The sequence below is a fragment of the Colias eurytheme genome, chromosome 27 (assembly GCF_061535395.1).
Source record: "Colias eurytheme isolate Ceu_HAF_F1 chromosome 27, ilColEury1 Martin Lab GWU primary, whole genome shotgun sequence".
NCBI lineage: Eukaryota > Metazoa > Arthropoda > Insecta > Lepidoptera > Pieridae > Colias > Colias eurytheme.
In genome coordinates this window covers 3,649,395-3,675,135 of record NC_143006.1, presented here as the reverse complement: position 1 = coordinate 3,675,135, position 25,741 = coordinate 3,649,395, and the positions used below count along the sequence as shown (strand labels likewise).

At 32.9% G+C, this 25,741-nt stretch overlaps 1 long non-coding RNA gene across 1 annotated transcript in view; it reads left to right on the top strand.

Annotated features, from left to right (window-relative positions):
* Nucleotides 1–5,883: 5,883 nt before the first annotated feature.
* LOC149896822 (uncharacterized) overlaps nt 5,884–25,741 on the top strand; it is a 247,092-nt gene continuing 227,234 nt past the window's right edge. The window contains exon 1 of the long non-coding RNA XR_016458270.1: nt 5,884–5,941. This is a non-coding gene — a long non-coding RNA (uncharacterized LOC149896822). The remainder of the gene's footprint in view (nt 5,942–25,741) is intronic.

The window sequence follows — 25,741 nt, the reverse complement described above, 5'->3', positions numbered from 1 at the left end:
ATCCGGGCAAAACCGCGGGACACAGCTAGTTCATACTAAAATTCTAGAACATTCCTTAAATGCCTAAACCTAACGTTTAAACTTAGTTTAGGTGTCCCATTAATAGTATTATGCTAATTAATTATAAACAGAATTATATAAACAAATTTATACGGCATCAATATTTAATTAGATTCCGATATTAATATTAATGGTTAATTATTTACGCGTTAATGAAATCCTGTTTAGTTGATTTCATTTTGGAATAAATTCTGTTTGAAATAATCGGTTGTGAAATAATTCTCTTTGAAGGAAAAATTTATGTATATAATACAAGTAAATATTTAATAATCTGGAGCTGTATGACCTTTTATTCCCAGTCAGTTTACGCCGTGAATTGAACCGACTGGCAAATTCATATATAGGTATATAATACCATAATTAAACATGGCTGGTTATTGCGATCTCAACATGAATTTGCCAGTCTTCAATCCACGACGTTATCTGCCTAGAAATAGAAACAAAACCTTTAAGAGAATGAATGATGAATAAGCTTGCAATAATTACCTACATTATATTTTGATAATGCCTTAAATTAAATGATTCTAGAGATAGATTCAGTTTCGTTTAATAGTTATTATAAACAGTTTTGAAATGGTTGTATAATACAATGTTCGACAAATAAGTTGTAACCAATGATTGAAAAATCATCCCTAACACACATACATTTTAAAGGACTAGAATTATGACTTCCACGGCTTCCAAAGCAATGAATAATATATATTAGTATCGAAGCAAACTTCTCTGAGCGATTTCAATGATATTGGAAAGTATAAACTTTGACAGCTCATATTTTCAATATAAAATAAAATCTTCGTACAGTACAAATAGCTTATGACATAGTTTAAAAATTGGTTTATAATATGATTTACAGTTCAATCTTCAAGTATTTCAACGTTTTAGTAGATATGTTAAGAGAAGGAAGCTAATTATTATGAACTAGCGACCCGCCCCGGCTTCGCACGGGTGCAATGCTGATACTAAATACACTACAGAAAAACTGTGAACGTTGTATATAAAAACATAGCGGCCCGCTCCGGCTTCGCACGGGTATAAAATAGATAGCCGGGTGGCCGGCCGGTACCGCCGCAAACGCTACGTCCCGCAATTTTTAAATCTGTAATATCTTCGAAAATATTCACTTAAATCATACGGTGTAAAGGGCCATATAGATCTATATTAAATGAACAATGTATTCAAGGTATTTAATTGGTTAAGGATTAATGCTGTATTGGTTAAAATCGCATCGAAAATTAGCCATTATTTGTCGTAAAAAGTAAATGACAAAAAAAAGTTATTGTGGGTTATCCATATGAGATAGACATATACCATCGCGGACTTTTCTGTAGACCTTTTCAATGTGTATAATACCTAGTACATTATTTTGATAAAACTCGTAGGGTTCAGCCCGCGTTTGCAATGTAAGCGGAAAAAATGTAATTATTTACGACATCACATTAGAAACCTCAAAAATAACAGTACTTCTCCACAATTTAATGGATGTTATTATACATATAAACCTTTCTCTTGAATCACTCTATCTATTAAAAAAAACCGCATCAAAATCCGTTGCGTAGTTTCAAAGATTTAAGCGTACAAAGGGACATAGGGACATAGGGACATAGGGACAGGGAAAGCGACTTTGTTTTATACTATGTAGTGATACACATTATTTAAGCAACTACACATTTGGCAATTACGACCTATTTCTTCTTCCCTTTAACACTATAGCACAGAATACATAATAGTAGCTAAACGCTACAGAACGGACACTCTCCGCCTCCCGCCAAAATTAAACACTTACCTCACCCCGCGTGATCGTGATTAAAATGGGCCACTTTTTCTGCAAGGACGATACGCAACGAAGATTGACAACATTAATCAAATTGACTTAAAGTAATTTTATTATTTTGGATTTGTGATTATCGTTTTTCGTAGAAAATGGTTAAATATTGTGCTGTTTACGGATGTATTTCATCAGAAAAACGCGAATTTTTTTTTACGCTAGTCACAAATGTGCCAACCATAAAGCGTTAACACACACATTTGCAGTCTCTACAGTGTGACTGTCAAAACGATAATTTTGTATGGAGTGTCCGGGGTGTGACTATAGTTTATCATAGAACGTTTATGTTCAAGGTATAACTATTGTTGTATACAAGGGTAATCAAATATTTTATCATAGAGATAATTTTATTGAGAACTAGAACCACAATCTTTGTTCGTTTAAGCATTACATATTTTGTGATTCATTCAATTACAAGTATTCATTGGAAGATGATTCTCAGAACCAGATCGATCCAAAACGAATACATTACAAACGCTAAAAATAATGATGGAGCACCCACTAAAATATTCAAATTTACAAAATACCTGACCTTACTTTAACAAAGCTGTATTCGCTTTCATTAAAAATAACAAGTCATTTTGCTTATCACTTCGTACATAGTATAAAGAGAAAAGTAAGTTATCTTCGAACAAAGGTACGCGGAGCGCTTGGCCACGCCCCCGTTCATGTACGTACGCAAGCTTGACGCACGCACACAACGCCGCTCGGTTCCTTCTCATGGACCGTGCTCGTGAGGGCCGCGATATTGCTGTGAGCGGTCGATGTTTGTTTATTAATATACATAATATAAATATATAATATATATACATAATAACAATTATTTAAAATATCAATGTGACAAGTGACAACCCTGCGCCTCGCGAGTTTAGGTACCGTGCACACCTAAACTCCGGGAGATGGCCTACTTTTTTTCTTTATACTATGCTCGGTATCTACATAATCGTTTCTTACAATTTTCCTTAAGTAATTGAATCCTCCCTTCCCTTAAATTGTAAGATCACCTTTATTTAAATGAGGGAGGTTAGTCTATTATTGTAATTGGGCAATTTTTTGCTTCGATAAATGTATTTATTAATTTGTAACGAGGGTATTTATAAAATCATCGTTAACCGTGTTTCGTGGATAATGGATATGTCACGGCTAAAGGTAGGTGAGAACATAAACTTAAGATTAGCCGGCTAAACTTAGGTTTATTTTCGACGAGGTGTTAATGTTAGTTTGTTCTATCTTTAGCCGGCTAAACTTAAGTGTAACCGCAGGCCCGTGGCTAAAAATGTCGGGGTGGGTAGATTTGGTTAGCGCCGGGCCGGTGGAGGGCTTGAGGGGCCCGCACAGTGCCAGAAAACACTCGCCCTGTTCCTTACATGTATTATAGTAACCAAATCTACCCACCCCGACTCAGGGCAGAAAGCTGGTGGCTAGGTTAGGTTAGGTTAGAACTCTTAAGACCCGCACGAGCCGAGCGAGCGCAGCGAGCGTGCTGCGGCAGCAGCCGGCGAAGTGCCAGAAAACACTCGCCCTGTTCCTTACATGTATTATAGTAACCAAATCTACCCACCCCGACATTTTTAGCCACGGGCCTGCGGTTACACTTAAGTTTAGCCGGCTAAAGATAGAACAAACTAACATTAACACCTCGTCGAAAATAAACCTAAGTTTAGCCGGCTAATCTTAAGTTTATGTTCTCACCTACCTTTAGCCGTAACATATATATAATATGACTGGAAAGGTTAGAATGCCAAGGATAATAATTTTTGTAATAGGACGAAGTTTACACTTGAATTTTAATATCTAGAACCCTTATCTTCAATCGTTTTGTTCTAAAAAGATAGGCTTTTCCACAAGAAGTATCCTAAAAGTTGGCGGCTTCGGTGTGAATCCGCCTAAAAATTAAATTTCCAAAATATCACTTATGTAAAACAGTTGAGATTATTAAAGTGAAACTTTTATTACATCGTCTCACACTTTTTGGTCTGTGTAGCGCATGTCGCGAGTATCGCGGCTGCCGAGTAGGTATACCTACTCGGCAGCCGACCGTCACGCGACATGCGCTACACAAAGCGGTGTTCGGAACCGTTCGAACAGTTTCACTTTTACCGTGGTTTCATAAAACCACACAACATTTTTTATATACCTTTAAAACTCTGTGGTAAGTTCTAGCTAAGAAATTTTACTTAAAACTTAGATTTAGAAGAAGTTTTGGATTTTTGTAGTATTCAATTAATAATCAGTCAGTACATATATTGTATAAGTTCGATTGCGCAAGAGTTTTACAGGTGGCTGTGAGGCTAGGCGTCAGGCGCCCCGGGATGGCAAAAAGACGCGGCTTCTAATCGCAACGAATATTTTCTATTCTTTAAAATAATTCTAGTACCATATATTTTTAATATACAAAATGATAAGAAACCATGCCAAGGGTAACCGATAAATCCCGTAAAACACGTTACAAGTTACAACATAAAGGCGTTCTGAAGTGGCCTCGTCTATTATACGTTATAACAATGACACTCAGAACGGCTGAGGGCCCACTCGACTCGGCATGAAAAATCTGCCCGCACTTATGAGAATAGCGGAGTTGTCTTATTAATTTTCGAGATTAGATGTGTGTATTGGGTAATGTATGGGGTACGTGCCTAGTTTTGGGTATAAGGGTAGTTGTGTAGCTGTTTCTCAATCTGTATTGATATTTATATTATTATTGATTGGTGATAAGTGGTCTAAAAGTATTGACTATTCTGGTAAGAAGGGTTGAAGTGCTGTAAAAGAAATTGCAATTAGACAAAACATAGATACAATTGTTGCGACTCTACATTCAACAATGAAACAATTACAACTACTGATAATATTGATAAAATACATTTTTTGAGACCGGAGTTTCAGCTAACCTTTTAGCAAGAATCCTTAACTTTCACGAATAGAAATAGAAATCTTCGTACTTAATATTTTTATTTTTAAATCCTTGATATAACTATTATTAATTAAAGCCATACTTTATAAAATCTACTTAATTAATTATACCTTAAAATAGTTACTGCGACTAATTTCAAATATCATAAGACGGCTCTGACTAGAAGATATTTGTACTAATTACATAACATCTTTTAATATAATAAAACGATTCGTAGACATGTTCTTAAGACTACATAATACCCCCTAGACGCTTGAAGGGCTCTTTATCTGGAGTAAGGCATGAAAAATCTGCACAAAAAGTACTTGAAAAGATATAACGGAGTTATCCTTTTAATTCATGAATTTAGCACGTACCAGCCTTTCTTTGATAGGTACATCACACGTATATGCAAATATGTACTTTGTTACCGGCCGTTATTGCTGAAATTTGCTTGTATTATTTTGAAAATATGTTGCTACATTTTTGTACAGTGTACAAGATTGGTGTAATGGAGTGTCTTAAGTATATTTTGTTTAGAAACTTTCGCTACTTTACGGCGCTATGGCATTTCTCGTTTGAATAATAAATGTTTTCGATGTAGGAAATTTGGTTGAATTTATATGATTCAGGAGGCAAATATGAGTTCCGTGTGAACAGCAGTTTTATTGTTCTTGGCTTTTGAATTTGTAAGTAAAATTGACATGTTGAAGGGAAATAGGTAAGCATACGAGTTATACCTAATAATTATGGTAAATGATGAAAAATTGAAGTTGTGTAAATGCAAATACAAAAAATGTTATGAAACAAACAATTCTTTGACCACTTTCATTCTCAATAATTCATGTTCTAATAGGCACATAAGTTTTTTTTAATACATAATACTTAATATGTAGTTTACCTATGTCCAATTCAAACAAACTATATGTCCAATTATTTAACTTATTAACTTTATGTCCAATTATTGGTATTTTTATATTAATATCAGTTTTTATTTTAGCGTTCTCTCCTATTATCTTAGTATAGACGCCTCTGCACATCATATAAAAAAAATACTTTTTCATATATTATTACATAAGTGAAGTCCCGTGTCCCCTAGTGGGGTAAGGGCAGATGCATTATCCATAAATCTGTTTCACTGATCGATTTTCTTTAGGGACAAGTAGGTGATCAGCCTTTCGTGTCCTGCCAGACCGAGACATTTTTTTTTCTTCGTCTCCACCGGGAATCGAACCCAGGACCCCTCGGTTCTACGCTCATGCGTCAACCACTGTACCAAGGAGGCGGTCGATATTATTACATAGGCACATAATATTATTTCCACTAAATAATTAAAATATAGTTACAAAGACACGTCTATAATATTAATACTAATACAAAATTTATTAAAAAATTGTGGACATCGTCGTAAAATCTTTTCGTTGTAAAATTTTATCAGTCATAAAGTATGGCGTCGCGACGTTTTATGGGAGAATTTTAAGAAATTCACTCAACTGTAGGAAAAATTGCCATTTAATCATTTATGGTGTAATATATAGAGGCTTAGTGCAGGTGTGCTCAAATTGGAAGATAAATTTAATAAGCTAAATTGTTAGAAATTATCTTCTTGTGAGGAAGCCAGGAATTCAATTTTGGTTCCTAATTATGTAAAATATATAACTAATATTATCTACTAGAATACATTTTAAATAATTATTGTATTCTTAACGTAGTATAGTAAGATATGGGTCGGAAATAATCGTTACAATTTTTTTAAGAATAATTCACGACATGTACTTATATACTACTAGTGGTCCGCCCCGGCTTCGCCCGTGGTACAAATTTCGCAATAAAAGGTAGCCTATGTCCTTTCTCGGGTATCAAAATATCTCCATACCAAATTTCATGCAAATTGGTTCAATAGTTTAGGCGTGATTGAGTAACAGACAGACAGACAGAGTTACTTTCGAATTTATAATATTAGTATGGATAATAATTATCCTAACAAATCAATTTTATAAATACGGAAGCTACTTTGTATGTTTTTCATTCAACATTGCAACGAAGCATGATTTTAGTGGGTGACATACACTACTTTTTACCGAAGTGGAACATTTAAGTGGGAAAAAACCTTTTGTCAGCGTGGTCAAAGCTGTTAGCGAAACATAATATAATATATACAGAACAGAACAGAAAAGAATATAATAGAATAGAAGATAAAAGAATAGAATGCAATAGAATAGAAAAAGCGTATGAATTCAATATGGCAATGTATATTTTTTCAACGTTTACTTTTCCTATTACTTTTTAAAGGTAATTCCGAAGTACATTTGCTAAATCATTTCAATGTACCTATTCGTTAACACATTTGAAAGTTTAATTTTGCAAATGTCACAGTGCCACATTTACGCTTAGTGCACCCGTGATTTATACTTCCAATATTTGATCTAAAATGTTAAATAACAAGCTTTCAACCCTTTGGGATATAACTGAATTGAAAAGGAAGTGAAGAATTGTATATGTGAGGTCTTGATGATATTTGTACCTATGACAGATTCATATACTACTAGCGGTCCGCCCCGGCTTCGCCCGTGGTACATATTTTTTCTCTACATAAGAACCATCCTCGTACTTCAAGGAATATAATAAAAAAAGAATTATCGAAATCGGTTCAGCCGTTCTCGAGTTATGCGCTTACCAACACATTTTGCGATTCATTTTTATATATAAGATTTTATATATAAGATTAATATTAATAATGATACTGTTATTTGAAAATGTTAATGGTTTGTGAAGATAGATAGATGCGTCTCTTACACGCATAAAAACTGATATTTGTTCCAGAGATGAAGTTTTTAAGGTCGTTTATTTAAGTATGGACAGTACAAGATATAGGATAATAAGTTGTAACTACTAAATTGATTTTTCTATACTACAATATGTCTTAAAAACGAGATTGGAAACTTAAGAATTATATTAGACTTGATTTCCGCCCGCGGCTTCGCCCGCGTTTTCGAAGAAAAAATCGCATAGTTCCCGTTCCCGTGGGATTTCCGGGATAAAATCTATCCTATGTGTTAATCCAAGTTACTCTCTATATGTGTGCTAAATTTCATTGTAATCGGTTCAGTAGTATTTGCGTGAAAGAGTAACAAACACACACACGTCGTCACAAACTTTCGCATTTATAATATTAGTAGGACTGATATCAGCTAAAGACAATTATTAATAAAAAACCCATGGAGGGTTGTCGCGTAAAAACCACAGGACAGTTCTTTGGCATATCACTATAAATTATGATGTTACTTAAGTAATTTGTAAAATTAAATTGTAAAACTGACATGATTAAAAAGAGCAACTAGTTATGGAGTTTCTTGCCGATTCTTCTCCGTAGATACTGCTTTCCGAATCGGTGGTAAATGTTAAAAATATGTACCTATGACGTTTCAAAAGTGCTTCTAGAAGAAGTCTAATTGAATAAATAAATGTTTGAGTTTGAGTTTGAGTTTAATCAAACTGCTACTTTATTTAATAGACATCGAATAACACAAGTATCCCTTTTTACCCTTTATCCACACCGATTGTTTAAGAAATTAATTAATATTATATTATTAGCGTGTTAAACTTCCATGGAATTTGTCATACAATTCTGTTTGAAGATTTTGAAGCAAATAATACGTTCAATACAAGCTTTGGGACTTGATATTAAAGGCCCTTTATAGTTTCCGATATTTGATTTACAGGCTCAGTGAAGCGATTATTGCTAAACTAGGGTAAGATCACGGCTTCACTCGTGTGGTACATGGATAAAAAGTTTTATTGCTAATGTAGAGTTTAATTTACCTCTGAATTTCATTTGGAATCGTTTAGATGGTTTTGCGTTGAAGAATATCAAACATAATTTTAATCAATGTAAGAAGCTGTGACAACTTCATAAAATATTTTCCTAATGTTATCCCCCCGAACAAATTACTATCTATTGCCCGAAGCTACATATTGAAAGTTAATAATCTGATGGCGGAGTTTTACACGCCTACGAAACGACTTGACCGATTCTAATAAAATTTTGTGTGCTTTAGTATTAGGAAGAAAATCAGCCATTCCTTACACCTAAATGGCCGGGACAGCTAGTATAATATACTAATTTCATGTTTATTTCCATTAATTATGTAATCTATGCTAAGTATATTATATTATTACTATAATATTATGTTATAAGATTATAAACCTTAAGATTTTGTTTGTTTGTTTGAACGCGCTAATCTCAGGAACTACTGGTCCGATTTGAAAAATAATTCTTTCGGTGGTAGATAGCTCATTTATCGAGGAAGGCTTATGCCTTATATATCATCTCGCTAAAAGACGAACAAGAGCGAAGCACTGCGGGTGAAAGGGCGGGGCACAGCTAGTTTTCAAATATAAATTGTAACTAACATGTCCACTACATTTTTTTTTGTTCTTTGAATAAATGAATTATTATTAGGTATTTATTATTAAGAATACAGCAAAAAGACGCGACGAAGAACACCAAAAAGGACATTCACCAAATGAAGATCCGACTATAGAACACAAAGGTGAATGAAAAAATAACTGTGAAATGCCTGTCCGTCGGTATTTCGCATAAATTTGAATAAAATCGATATTTCAATTAAAACTATGGGTATACCTTTCATTGTTGGTGTTTTGAAAGCTTCCAAAGCTGATAGGAATTTAATACCGCTATTGTATAGAGTATAGACTGTAATATTATCTAGATTGTAGGTATAATGAACGGAAATTCTAACCCTTGTTTGGTTTTACCGATTGCTAATTAGTCCCATTAAATTATACCCATTGATAGACCTACAAACCTACAAATTGTTTTATATAAATTAAATATTAAACAAGACTTAAACACCGAAAACAGTTTACAAAGAACTAAGGTTGTACTACCAACAAGAAGAAAAATTAACAGCAAATCCATACTAATATTAAAAAAAACTGTAGTTTGTTTGCTTGAACGCGCTAATATCAGGAACCACGACTTTTCAAAAATTATTCACTGTTAAGTATATTTATAGAGAATAGCTTATAGCATAGGCCATATTATATCATCACGCTAAAATCAATACGAACGAAATAAAGCGGGTAAAACAGCGGGGCACAACTAGTCTTAAAAAGAAATTCTACGAAAAGCGACCATATAATCGCTACGAGAGAATTTTCTTAATGCATTATAAATGAAAAAAATCTTTGAAAACATCCAATAATTGACTCGACATTGTTAAAAATCATCCGCGATATTTCGTGTCCCTATTATAATCGCCATTTTGAAAAATTGCACCGTTTTACAAAGCATTCAGTATTATTGAATGGGAACTTTCTTTTGGGAAAAATGATGGATTGCTTGTCGTTTGAATTAAAGAGCTCGATTAAATGAGCATAAATTATGTCGTTAATAGGGAGGTTAGGTTAGGAATTTAATAATTCTGTGTGAAGGGACTTGTAAGAATAGGAAGTAACTGTTAAAGTTATAGATTATGTTTTTTTAATACCTAAATGAAGAAACAACCGTCCAGTTCTATATCTATACAAATATTATAAAAAGGAAAGGTTTATAATGTATGTATGTATGGTTTTCACGCATAAACTACTTGACCGATTTTGATGAAATTTAGCACAGATAATCTTTAGACCCTGAGAAAGAACATAGACTACCTTTTATTGCGAAATATGTACCACGGGCGAAGCCGGGGCGGACCGCTAGTATTAGATACTTAGTTTGTTAATTTCATTTAATTATACTCTATGATGACAAAAGAGTATTTAATAGGTATGAAATACTCACACCACATTACTTTTCAAATTATAAGGCATATATAATAGGCCCCTATTATTTCAGAAATTATTTTTCCCAGTCTGAGAAGTGAGAATAACCAGAAATAAAAGAGATTTGTAAATATTCAATCAACATTATAAATCTTGAACAAAAGCTATCGTTTTTTATTGCAATATAAATTGTAACAATAATTTTTAACAATATGTTTCACAAATGCTTAAAATGATATAAAAATTATGTCATTTAAATATTCCTCTATTTATTTTACTTACAAGTAATTCAGATTTTCTATATAAATATTATACTATAAATAACTTAAAGTTTACAGACAATAGAATCGATTATTCTCTTACTGAGACGATATTTCACTAGATTCAATCTTCCTTTATAATTAGAAGGCTCAGTAAATCAATCTAGAAGAGATAACGTGTACATACAGATAGATAAAACAATGAGCTTTTTAATTTCTACCTTTGTTTATTAAATTGACCGCCTCCTTGGTACAGTGGGGCTTGAGCGTAGAACCGAGGGGTCCTGGGTTCGATTCCCGGTGGAGACGAAGAAAAAAAAACATGTCTCGGTCTGGCAGGACACAGAAGGCTGATCACCTACTTGTCCCTAAAGAAAATCGATCAGTGAAACAGATGTATGAATAATGCATCTGCCCCTTACCCCACTACGGGGACACGGGACTTCACTTTTTTTATTAAATTCAGATTAAACTTCATTTTACTGATATCTATAGTATAGTTAGTGCTTTTAATGTCAAATAAACTACAACTTGTAAAATAAACTTTCATTGGATAAAAACTATTTATTTGACTCAATTAAAAAAAGTAAGTAAGTATTACTATTTTGGATAAAAATTCTACAAAATTTTCAGCCAACAAAAATGATCACTATACATAAAAAGCTCACACAACTTCCGTTCTGTATATCCCCACTAGCCTCTTCATTAAGGTCGAATGCAAAAGGATTGCCGATTCATTAATTACAAGGGCTTTTCGGATATTTATCGTCAATGTAGGTGATTCGTCTTAAACCATCTTGAGCTGTAAATTTTCGATTTAGCAATTGATGAGGCCTACTTACAAATGTATTGGTTTTTGAGATTCAGCTGGCGGCGTGTATTTATTTGAAACGGATTAAATAGCTTTGTATTTGGAGAAGTTATATAATACATATTATTATGTCTATATTAATACAAGCCGTTCGCCGCGGCTTTGCCCGTGGTACATGTTGACGTTTTCTCTGCATAAGAACCATCCTCGTACTTCAAGGAATATTATAAAAAAAGAATTGGCCAAATTCGTCCAGGCATTATTGAGTTATGCGCTTACCAACACATTTTGCGATTCATTTTTATATATAAGACTAGCGGTACGCCCCGACTTCGCTCGTGGTACATGTTTATGTTTTCATTCCATAAAAACCATCCTCGTACTTCAAGGAATATAATAAAAAAAGAATTATCGAAATCGGTTCAGCCGTTCTCGAGTTATGCGCTTACCAACACATTTTGCGATTCATTTTTATATATAAGACTAGCGGTCCGCCCCGGCTTCGCCCGTGGTACATGTTTACGTTTTCTCTACATAAGAACCATCCTCGTACTTCAAGGAATATAATAAAAAAAGAATTATCGAAATCGGTTCAGCCGTTCTCGAGTTATGCGCTTACCAACACATTTTGCGATTCATTTTTATATATAAGACTAGCGGTCCGCCCCGGCTTCGCCCGTGGTACATGTTTACGTTTTCTCTACATAAGAACCATCCTCGTACTTCAAGGAATATAATAAAAAAAGAATTATCGAAATCGGTTCAGCCGTTCTCGAGTTATGCGCTTACCAACACATTTTGCGATTCATTTTTATATATAAGACTAGCGGTACGCCCCGACTTCGCTCGTGGTACATGTTTATGTTTTCATTCCATAAAAACCATCCTCGTACTTCAAGGAATATAATAAAAAAAGAATTATCGAAATCGGTTCAGCCGTTCTCGAGTTATGCGCTTACCAACACATTTTGCGATTCATTTTTATATATAAGACTAGCGGTCCGCCCCGACTTCGCTCGTGGTACTGATCATATCTTGTAAAACATTTTATTTCTTATTTTCTATAAGAACACAAATAAAAATATCAACGAGAGCATCTAATCTATTTTAAATCGTAACTTTTATCTCTATTTTCCTTAGCAACAATTCACCTAACAAATAATAGACATGCCATCTCTATCACCATCTCACTCGCACATCCTTTCAATTCACCACAACAGTAATTCCAAAGAAACCGTCCCAGAGGTTAGATTCTGGGCAATAAAACTTGAGCAGCATAAGCAATGGATTAAACATGTCGTGCCTTTACGCACGCTCTAAATTTTACTTAGTCTTTAACGAATACACGGATGTAGAGATTATGGATGTGTCCATAAACACGCTTTTATTAACTTAATTTGTACCCCCCTTAACAGGGACAGGTTTAATTCAATTTTGTAGTCTAAATATCAAGAATTGGTAACAATTAATACAATAATTTATTCAAGCATGTATTAAAGTTTAAAACACAATTATTAGCTTCACCTGTATATTCCGATGTAACGCACTCCTTTCAAATCGATTTTGTTTCACTTTAAACGGACAAATTTAACTCAAACTACCAAGTTTTTATACCATATATTTATCAAGGATCGGTGACAATACAATAATTTTATGAGTTTATCTTATTCAAAGAGTCATTTCCTTTCCTACCAGGTAGCCTGCTAGAGATTGCTGTCCAGCAATAAGGCCGCGTTTTGTGCAAAATATAGACTTATAATAATTTATATATTTTTTAACTATTGATCACCATTGCCCATGAACATTTACAAAAAAACCTTTGCAAATTCCTTGCTCAATTTCAAGAGGTAAGGAATAAATAAAAGGAATAAAGACGGGAATAAATAAGTCTAATCGGAAAAGTAAGGCAAGGATACAGGTCACAAATATAGATATAATTGTTAGAATAATGGGGTAATTAGAACGAAGAAGTGGAACAAGGATTGAGGCTTATAACAATGACAGTCGGTTTTAATCTTAGCAAAGTGAAGGTCTGAACTATGATATTTTCTTCGCTATGCGCTATATAGGGTTAGAATACAGATGCTATTTTATAGGACTTACTCAATTGAATAATAGAATATTAAATTACATATTTAAAAAGGCAGTAAGACTTTCGTCCTGGGCTATTGCATAGTATTTCCTGATTGCAGTTGAAACAGACATTCAAAAAACTTAATTTAAAACAGCGATACATTCATTCTGTTGTGTGACATTCCGATGTTTTTTTACTCATAAGAGAAGTTCCAAAGAAAATTGACAGATAATTTAAAAGTCAATAAAAATATACACTTTCGCCTAATTCAAACCCGACGACCAATCCTTTAAAGTCCAACATCATAACCACTAAGGCACAGTTCTAACTGTCAGAATACATTGAACAATCTATAAAATCATGTAGAAAATACGTTCGAAAATGTATTTTAAAGGAAAATCGTATCAGCAGATGTCATGTTATAGGAACATCTATAGTCTACTCGTTTTGTCTCTGTTTTCTGACTACAATGGTGTTACATACATAAAAGGCAGCGAAAAGGACGCATTATGTATTCGTAAATGATATTCGAACTGTGTTGTACTAGAAATTTCATTGTTTTAAGTCTAGTGAAGTATTATTTAAAGACGTCTACTATTCGTAGTATCTTATTAACATCATACATATGCCAAAAATAGCATTTTATTATACTGTCCTTTTGCTTTGGTAGTCTATATCAGGCAGATTTAAAGAAAGGTGGGTGTCCTAAAAAACATTAGTTAAAATGAAATGCCGCGTCTATTGCAAAAGTAGAAATTTTAGGTAAACTGTTTTATTAATAGATTTTTTGACTGTACGCACGTTCGTGTATCAGTTAAAAAATATTATCTCTTTTAGGCGTTATACAAACAAAACCAATTATTCGTTCAGTCGATTAACGCGGGTATTGCTAATGCAATAATAATAATTACCTATTAAATGGTTTCACGCTTTGCAGCACTAATACTTTTATGAACTAGAACTTTGGTCATATTGAAGTTATATTTTAAACGGGTATAGGTTTTTGTTATAATTTGTGATAGAGATTTAATTGCAGGAGGATTTTTGAAAAATATATATGTAAATTTGTATAATAGATAATTATTAAATACCTAAATTAATTAATATCTCGTTCATCACGATGATCAAAAGAAGAATAATTTTTACAATTTTGTAGAGCGAATTCATAAATATTACGAGCTAGGTACAGTAGAAAGTATTCCTTATTTCACGTCAATATTCCGCTATATTTGTTCCCAATTTTTGTATGATTCACAAAAAATTTATTAAGAACAGTCGTAAAACACTTGAGTAGGCATTTTTATTTATTTATTACAGGCATATAATATAGTAAATTACTTTTAAAATTACAGAATTTATACGACACAACGATTATAACTCTACAATTTTAGACTCTTGTTTATTTATTTTATACTTGATAATAATTTTTAATTAAGATTACATTTATTTTTATAAGGCGCATCCAGTGTTCCCACATCCATGTGAAGGCTGATAATGTCGACATGTAGGTTGTTTTATGTCAAAGGAAAACTTTGCTTTTTGGTACATAGTCGCGAAATTAGGGCTACATATTGCAAGTTGTAAAGTAATACGATTTCGGGAGTTAAATGTTTCAATCTTTGTGTCAAAGCAGAGTTGATAAAATTATTTTAGTGATGGTATTTGGCGAGTTATTTTGTCTTTTTTATGGGTAGTATTAAGTTATGGCTAATCTATATTATTTACTTATTTTAGTCATAGTAGTCTATTTGTGCAACCCTGATGCTGACCACGATCCTCAGACATAATATTAAGGGACTGACAATAGAGAGAGAGAGAGAATACGATAAAAACTTTTAAAATTTTAAGAACATTCTTACAAAAACACCATGTCAACTCGCTGCTGGTAGCTGGTTGGCTGATATTCATTGTCAAATAGCTATTCTGAAGACTATTTATTGGCTCTACTACCACCAAATCTCGACTTAAATTACATTCTACTAAAAAAAAGACGAAAATAAGTCTATTTTCTGGCCCGTTCTGGCCACCTATTCTTCCTTACCTTACCTTCGTTTTAAAAAAGAAAACAATATTCTAATGCAGACATAATAATATGTATTCGAATTACTCCATTATTTTCTACCATCAAGTATATAGAGACGAATAAATCACAAAAAACATCTATAAGCCCGTCACCGAAGCAATGGACCAGGATCCATCAAGCCACGCTTGCCAAACAAAAAATGTGTTAGTACTTTGTAAAAGTCTAGCTCTAAAGGCTAAAATCACTTACATTAGAGTCACGTACATACTAGTACTACGTGATTTGCTTGCAGGCGAAATATATTCGTTCCGTCAATACTTCAAGTCAACAATTGTCGGTTTGAATGCGAATTTTATTGTACTTTATTAGTTTGCGATGTTCTCTGTTGTAATAGGAAATAAAAATATTTATAATAACGAATAAAATATTTAAAATAGACAAATATATTATTTACTAGAGGTCCGCCCCGGCTTCGCCCGTGGTACATATTATTATTTCGCAATAAAAGGTAGCCTATGTCCTTTCTCGGGTATCAAAATATCTCCATACCAAATTTCATGCAAATTGGTTCAGTAGTTAAGGCGTGATTGAGTAACAGACAGACAGACAGAGTTACTTTCGCATTTATAATATTAGTATGGATTAGATAATCATAATTATTGTCTAATTCTATAAGGAAGGAAACAAAATGTATTTTGTTGTCAAAAAATCTCTGTGAAAAATGGAAACATAAAATATGTATTGAATCAAGCTTTTAGAACACTTCCATACTCATTACTGATTATATTGATGATTAGATTGATTGTAAGTAGAAAAAAATTAAAACGTAAATAGCAAGAATAATCAGATATTTTCAACATACATTAGTAGGTATGTTGATATGGTTATACTTGTATATGTAGTATATTATTATTAGTCTGTGGTTATACGAATATATATTCGTATAAATTCTAATTTAAATTAAAAATTATTATTCGTGTAATACATATGTATTACAGACGCTCGAAAACAATAGTTACACACAATCTCTTCGAACCAAATTGCCCTCCTAAAATATCCATTTTAATACACTATCCTACACTAAGAATGAAGTAAACTTCGTTCAAATTGGCTCATGAATTTCCACACACAAACATAATGTTCAGTTAAATATTCATAAATACGCTCGCATTATGTTATATTAGCGTATTTAATGCGTCAATTATACAAAAGCATTAAGCCTATATAAATGTTCATCAGATATTTCCAGTTGCTATTGTTTGCTTGTCAAGCCGAATAAAGCGATTGTATGGACCGGCTGTGACCACACGATATGGTTTTAGTATTTTAATTATTTATTTTGTCCATTCTAGCCTTTTTTATTATAGACAGCGGTTGTTATAATTATAGGCAATATACAAGTAAATTTAAAGTATATAAGTAAAATAAAATACATCAATTGCACGCATAAGGTTATGCTCTATACTCGACAAATCTTACAATAATATAAACTTAGTTTGTATTACTTATATTTCATATATAATATTAATTTATTATTAATATTATAATCACTTATATTTCACTAAAAAGGATATTATGAATGCGCGTCAATGAATGAAAATAATGTTTTAAATATATAAAACACTAGCAATGCCCTGCGGTTTCACCCGCATAGATAGCGATATCGTGACAGTGAAAAGTCTACTATAGGTCGGACTATAGGTTTAATTTTTAATCACATGAAAATCACCTTTACCCCGTCCCGCACTACGGCCTTTTTTTTTGTTTTAGTGGGGAAATCTTTCATAGATACCCACGGCCTCCGGGGAGGGGCCGTGGGTTATATCGGATTCCTACCGACCAAAACCCCACTGTGTTCCGTCAAGACGCATATTGGTAGAATTCCTCCGTGACCCCCGCACTACGGCCTGCTCGAACAGTATAGGTACCTACTATTTTCTGTAGATTGACACTTTTAAAAATTCGTTATATCTTTTGAATGGAATATCCAATTCTTTTCATTTAAAAAGTATTTTGCTGGTATTAAAACAGTCTATAATAAAACATCATTTAATGGGATAAGGATCAATATATTATGTGTATGGATAACATGGTTTGATTACTGTCGGCACTTCTATTTACTTTGAAAACGTAAAATAGTTGTTGTAGTAACATAACTACTGAAGATGGACATATGGTATCGCGGACTTTCTTGTAGATATTGATCCATTCTATAATACCGTAGAACATTTTTTTGTTCTATCTTCAATAGATTCCGCAGCGCACGCGATGACAGAAGTTTTATTGAGGAATTTTTTACACCTTGGGTTACATTATTGCATTTTTGGTAAGGATCTCTAATTTTTTTGAAAATGCAATATAGCCTATGTTGTTCAGTATAGATGCAGCTTTCTAATGGTGAAAGAATTTTTGAAATCGGTCCAGTAGTTTATGCGTGAAAACCATACATACATACATACATACATACTTACAAACTTTTCCTCTTTATAATATTAGTATAGATAATTTTAGAAAAAAATATTTACTTTAAAACAGTAAATAATTAAGTTAAAAATTATTATACTTGGACGTCGGTATGTCTGTGCGTATAGATCCGTGTATGTACATATATTGTGGCGGGGAAATTTGTCGGAAAAATTATCGAATCCAAATTTTTTATCATTTAAAGTGTTCTTCACGGTGTTTTCAGTTAATATGACTGCTTTTCACTGTCAATTAATATAAAACTGTAATTCAACAATTAGAATTTGATTTGATAAAATATCTTAGATTTCCACAAAATCATGGTCACCAGAGTGTCAGTCGTGAATAGAAGTTTCAGTAAAATAAGAGTGAAAGGCTTATTGTATTCTTTTCAATAGAATTTGCTAATACAGCGGTTGAATCAGAGCATATTGGTGAGGTTTTCCTTATATCGTAATACTAGACCGGGAGATACTGACACAAAATTTCGAGTCATTTGTAACAGGATGGCGGTTCTACAGGGTTCTTAGTACGCAATGACAAAAAGAAAAATGATGGTGTGAACGCTGGTACCGGCGGCTTAGTCGCGTGGGCGTTAGTCGAACTCGTCGGAAAATAGCGAAAGTAAAACGATTTGTAACAGTATGGCACTTATTTTTCCTGTAAGTTTGAGGATCAACGAATATAAATACAAAATTTCAAAGATCTAGGTGTTGGAAATCTTCACTTATATAAATTAATAATAAATTTATTTTTCAAGTATGACAGCACTTTTTCCCCCTACTAGAAGTATGGCAAATATAATAATGGTCACATTTTAGCAAATACTCTCCAAAAAGCCAAATGCAATACTGGTACAAAAAGATAGGCGAAATAAAAAAATTTTGCAGATTTTCGGCGGTATGGCGACCATTTGGAATCGTCCGAAAAGTATGGCATGGCGATTTTCGTAAATGGCTGCACGACGATGGTTACCTGTGCAAAAGTTAGCTTGGTACAAATGGTTGAATAATTGTTTTTTTTAAATCAACACATTCGCGTCGGTATGGCGGGCTGTAAGTCATACCGGAAAAGTATGGCATGACACTACCGCCTACTTCTTTTTTATGGGCTATCGGTAAATTCTAAAATTTTTGTGTTACAAATCGTTTGACTTTCGCTATTTTTCCGACGAGTTCGACTAACGCCCACGCGACTAACCCACCGGTACCAGCGTTCACACCATCATTTTTCTTTTTGTCATTGCGTACTAAGACCCCTGTAGAACCGCCATCCTGATACAAATGACTCGAAATTTTGTGTCAGTATCTCCCGGTCTATATGGCAATAAGTTTTTAAAAATGTAACGAGGACTTGTATTGAATATTTTGAGAGAAAACAAAAAAAAATGTTGACTAAATAATCATATTTACCTAAAGATTAGGAATAGAAAATGAATTTTTGAACTAGAACATTATAAGTCGTTCATAAGAAAAGCGTACGTAACTATTTTCTTCTTATGAAATTTCGTCTCTAAAAGAAATACACTTTCGAGTCTGAATTAAGTATACATTCCGCAAAGAAATTGGAATAATACTAATAACTAGTACCTATCAGATAAATTTCTCAATGAAATTAAACCTTGATAATTCGAAAAAAATAAATCCTTATCAGTAAAGAAATAAAAACATTAAAAATAATAATTTTTGTCAACCCTAAAATATCGATCTAGTGATGTGATAAGTGAGTGTCAGCAATGAACATTTTCACTGCAGACTTTGTTAATTGGATCCTACATAGGTAGTGCTTAGTACGCCCGATACGCTGATGTAGGAATAGGGCTGTCAACTTGTGCTTTTACTTAATTGAATTAATTATTTCCGTTTAATTGGATTTATCTTAATTACATGCATTTTTAAATCTCGGTTTCGCCTGCTGTTGGGCTCCAGTTTTGTTCTTGCTCCAGTAATCTATACTAATATTATAAAGCTGAAGAGTTTGTTTGTTTGAATGCGCTTATCTCAGGAACTAGTTGTCTGATTAAAAAAATTCTTTCAGTGTTAGATAGCCCATTTATCGAGGCAGGCTATAAGCTATATATCATCACGCTGAGACCAACAGGAGCGGAGCAAAACAAATTAGTTCCTTAATGAATTTAACAAATAAAATAAAATTATTATCATTTAACAATAAACCGAGACTTATAAATTCAATATTCATCAACTGAAAATGAAAAAAATTATCTAGATATATTCAAATTAGTTAAACTGAATATCTAATGTTGATACAAACAATAACAGTACTTTTTTGCGGGTGATAGATAAAAAGGTACGTAATAACGAAACAATATTATCGTTTACGTAAGTACCTTATAAATTAAAGCATTATAATCGAAAACTTGTGACAGCCCTAGCACATCGTCTCATACGAGACATTAATTTGCATTATACCCGCGGTTCATAACACCATAAAATATAATGGACAAGCTTACCTACAATAAAGTTTAATTTCCTTTGTATTAGTGAAGTAGTTTTAGTGTATATTATACGCTATGATCATTAAAAGAGTGTGGGATAATGCTCTTTATGGATTAAATTAATTTGGAGTCGTTTAAGCAGATTATTTCTTGTTTACCTAGGACGAATTACCTATACCTATTGATCTTCAATATCTAGAAATATATCCATGTCTAGTATATACCTACATAGTATATTATAGGTATATACTAGCTGCGTCCCGTGGCCTCATCCGCGTAATCAGTTATTCCATTGAAATATTATGTGATCTATAATCTAATGCACGAATTATCAATGTACGTAGATATTTCAGTAATAAAAATGAATTAAAATTTATATAAATAAAACTAGAGAAATAAAGAAGCAATAGGCATTATGAAATGGGCAGTCTTGTCGCTACTTCCAGACATAGAATCCATACTATAATACTATTATTTTTTATATTATAAATGCGAAAGTAACTCTGTCTGTCTGTCTGTTACTCAATCACGCCTTAACTACTGAACCAATTTGCATGAAATTTGGTATAGAGATATTTTGATACCCGAGAGAGGACATAGGCTACTTTTTACCCCGGGAAATAGGATAGAAGATAGAGCGTGCTTCCCTAGAATGTACAGCTGTTCACTCTCCTCTTGAAGACCCCCATATTGTACCCATCGGGGAACACTAGGCTACTATCTAAGTTCATTTTATTGATAGAGCAGCAAAAATTGATCACTTTTGTATTAGAAATATTCATTCACAATCATAAAACCCATATAAAACCAATCTCTATATAATCTCAAATATAAGTGTAATGTGTAATATCTGTGTGTCTGATACACTTTATATTTATTAAAATTATAATTGTTTACGTTAATTTTTATAATTAATACAAACACATTTGTCGGTGCTGAATAAATCAAGCCGAAATTCATTTCCCTGGCAGTAAACCGAAACTTTATGTTTACAATGAATGATAATATAATCTTTATCAGTGTGATCGAATATAATACGTATCGACTATGCATTAAAGTAGAATGATTAAATTATTTTACTTTTTGATTATTAATTCAGGGAATTGTGAATTTATATATATAAGAAAATTGTGTATTCATTTATGTTATAATTTGATAAAATATCTAACGAATAATAATGAATTCAGGGCTGATTTTTCAATCCTTCGTTGAAAACTTATTCATCGAATAACGTATTAAACTACCATTTCAAAAATGTATTCTAATTGTCCGTATATGACAGCTTACAGGTGACATTTTAAAATGTTCGTCTAATGTCTAATAGTCACACAGTCATCTATTTTCCCAAAAAACATTAAATTTTTGTAAAGGGCCCTGCATTCATACAATACGTCCCTCAACACATGCAAATAACTGTGTACTTTTTTCTTGAGATACTCCACCAGAAAGAAATATAATAAAAAAAATCGTGTTAATATTTTCTTCCATAATATCTAAACTAAGTTTTATTATTTACTAGCAATGCCCTGCGGTTTAACCCGCATAGATAGCGATATCGTTACAGTGAAAAGTCTACTATAGGTCGGACTATAGGTTTAATTTTTAATCACATGAAAATCACCTTTACCCCGTCCCGCACTACGGCCTTTTTTTTTGTTTTAGTGGGGAAATCTTTCATAGATACCCACGGCCTCCGGGGGAGGGGCCGTGGGTTATGTCGGATTCCTACCGACCAAAACCCCACTGTGTTCCGTCAAGACGCATATTGGTAGAATTCCTCCGTGACCCCCGCACTACGGCCTGCTCGAACAGTATACCTACTATTTTCTTATTATTTATTACACTAGGAACCGTTAAGCTAAATATTAGTGAACTAGAAACAGCATTCAAATTGCAATAATTTGGAGAACTGAATGCAAGAATTTAGAGAAGGAGGCAATAATTTCACAAACAACAGTTCAAAATTGATGTCTCTCTGTTAACAGCTGGATATTTACAGCCAAACGGTTCAATAATTCAGATAGCCTTTAAAACCTGTAGTGTTGGGGGTCTATTACGTGAGCAGGAGAAATCTTAATGCATGTAATTTAGTACCTTGTGAGATGGTATTTTGCATATTTCGTTGATTAACTTTATGTTGAATCTGATTACTTTTGCAGTCTGGCAAAATCGCTGAATTATTGTGATAATTATTAATCGTAAATTATTCATTCATTCATTTTTTCGCTTCTTTGTTACAGCTATACTATCATCACAATTTAATTATATTCAATGTTCCAAAGTCCTTAATCAACGTCTTACTAAGTAACGCTAGATAAATAATGATTGTAAAATAACCCTTATAATCCATTTAGAGATTCCGAAAAATAACCTCCGCAAGAAATGTAAGTACATAAAAGTATGCTGAAATCATCTCATTGCAAGTCGTTCATTCGTAAATATGTCGCACGAGTTAGAATCGAGTGCTTCCATAATAAGCACCCAAAAAGCATTTAAACTTACTCCGTTGCAAGCGTTCTAAGCTTTGGAATATGTAGACGTTAACAGTTGAAAACCGCAACATGTTATTTTAGCACAATTCACTTGTGTTACCATTGATTTGTTTAAGTTATAATTGTGTAAATTCTAGGTTCATTTTGATTTTAAATGGGGGCTTAATAGTAGTACCATAGATAATTATTATAATAATACTAGATTTCGGCCCGCGGCTTCGCCCGCGTTTTTAAAGGAAAACCCCCATAGTTCCCGTTCCCGTGGGATTTCCGGGATAAAACCTATCCTATGTGTTAATCTAAGTTACCCTCTATATGTGTGCTAAATTTCATTGTAATCGGTTCAGTAGTATTTTCGGGAAAGAGTAACAAACACACACACACACACACATCTTCACAAACTTTCGCATTTATAATATTAGTATGAAGGATAGGATACGTAGTACACCCATGCCTCTGGAATTAAAGAACCGATAAGGTCTAAGATTAATTGAAATAAAGTTAATTTATTTTCGACTTATCAAAAATAGTAATTTAAATACGCAATATATTACTGTAATAAATGAGTGCGTCAAACAAGATAATTACTTATTTTCTTATCTAACAATTAATGACAACCGTTAATCGAACTGCCAAATAAAAACATACAAAAACAAACTTATTTGTATAAAATAAAGCTACAGAATAAATACGAAAGCTGAAATAAAACCTATAAATTCGTAAAATAACGTCATCAGTCCCTATGATGTCAAAGCAGTATTATATCCAGTGTGGAAAAAAGACAGCGCTATACAAGTCATCTAGCGCCATCACTTTCCCACCCTGGAAGTAATACTGCTATAAAACATCATGGTAACCAATACGAGATGATTATACCTATATTCATTGTCATGAAATTCGAGAACACATAAATGTGAAATTGGACGATGTATCAAGTAAATCTGCTGTAAATTACATCTATGGAACGACAAATATGCCGACGCTGGCTCCGTGCGATTTATTCACAGAATTGCAATGTTCTGAATGTTAAATATGCCTTATTGCATAATTTATGGTTTTACTGTGTAGTTCAGAGTTAGTGCTTTTTGTAGTATTAGATTTCTTATAGTGGGGAATGTTTAGTGGGATAGAGTAAGAGTTTGTGAACTTAACTCGTAAAAGTGATTTGTTATTTTTAAATTGCAATGTGGCTTGTATAATTTATTGTTGTACTGTTGCAAGTTGATGAATTTATATCATAGAGAAAAAAAAATATATGCCTAATTTATTAATGTGTGGACTTACTTGTTCATCTTTATACCATGATGTTCAAAATAAAATCTATAAAGATAATTTAATAAATATTTTATCACGTTGGATGGTGATAGATCTTCTGACACGTGTGGTCGGCACACACGCTCTTTTTTTCAAAAATAAGTCTCAAGATAAACCCTAAAAGCATAACCAATAATATAACATAATCAATAACAATCACTATTCTCAAACATTATTCGCAGGTCGACTTAATAATTCAACAGATTTGCGCGTGAACACAGGTCTCACTTCCAATAGACTCCGCTACATATTTCCTGTTCACTGCAATTTATTACTATTATTATTTATCGTAAAACCGTGATGCCGTATCTCTTACTTATGTTAACAAGTATTGGAGTGATAAGCTGGATGTATTATAGGTGTAAAGATTTTACATTGTTGTCCGTCGTATTTTCAATAGTTATAAATTTACTTGAACATAATCACTACATAGTATAAAACAAAGTCGCTTTCTCTGTCCCTATTTCCCTTTGTATGCTTAAATATTAAAACTACGTAACGGATTTTGATGCGTTAAATAGATAGAGTGATTCAAGAGGAGGGTTTTAATATATAATTTATAATGTTTTAGACAAAGCGGGCGAAGCAGCGGGCGGTATGCTAGTATAAGTACTAAAAAATATTCATATTTCTTTTCCTCCCTAATTTAAGAGAGCAACTCTATTCTAATGTATACGAGATAGTGTTTAATTCTCTGTTTATCTTTAACGTCACAACTCACAATAGAGACATTTTACAATATAATTTTTACAGACTACTATAATATTTTTACGCTGGGTAATAGTAATAAAAACATGTACTAATTAGGTAGCGAACTCTATAACAGTAAAAAATATTAAGTTTTCTTCTAGGTGCATCGTATTAAAAAATACATTTCTTCCAAATCTCATAGAACACACAAATATTTTTTCCTCAAAATTAAAATGAAAATATTCCACATCTCATTATAATGTATGAAGTACATCTAGAGTCACAGCTTGCGACCCTATTTGTTGGAACTGCAAAGTTACAAGCCTCTGCCAATTTCCTCAATTCTATAAAGTACCTTTTGGGTCCCCGAATGTTTGACAAATCACCTCGAAAATGGGGACAACGTTTGACCTTTCCTAATAGGGGCTTCTATTCAGATATTCATCTTGTAGTTGGTAAGTTGGAATTATTTATAGACAATTATATGTGTATTATTATTATTTCATGAAGTTCATTTACTTATATGATACACTAGCTTTCCACCAGCGGCTTCGCCCGCTTTGAACCTTATAAATTATATACTAAAACCTTCCTCTT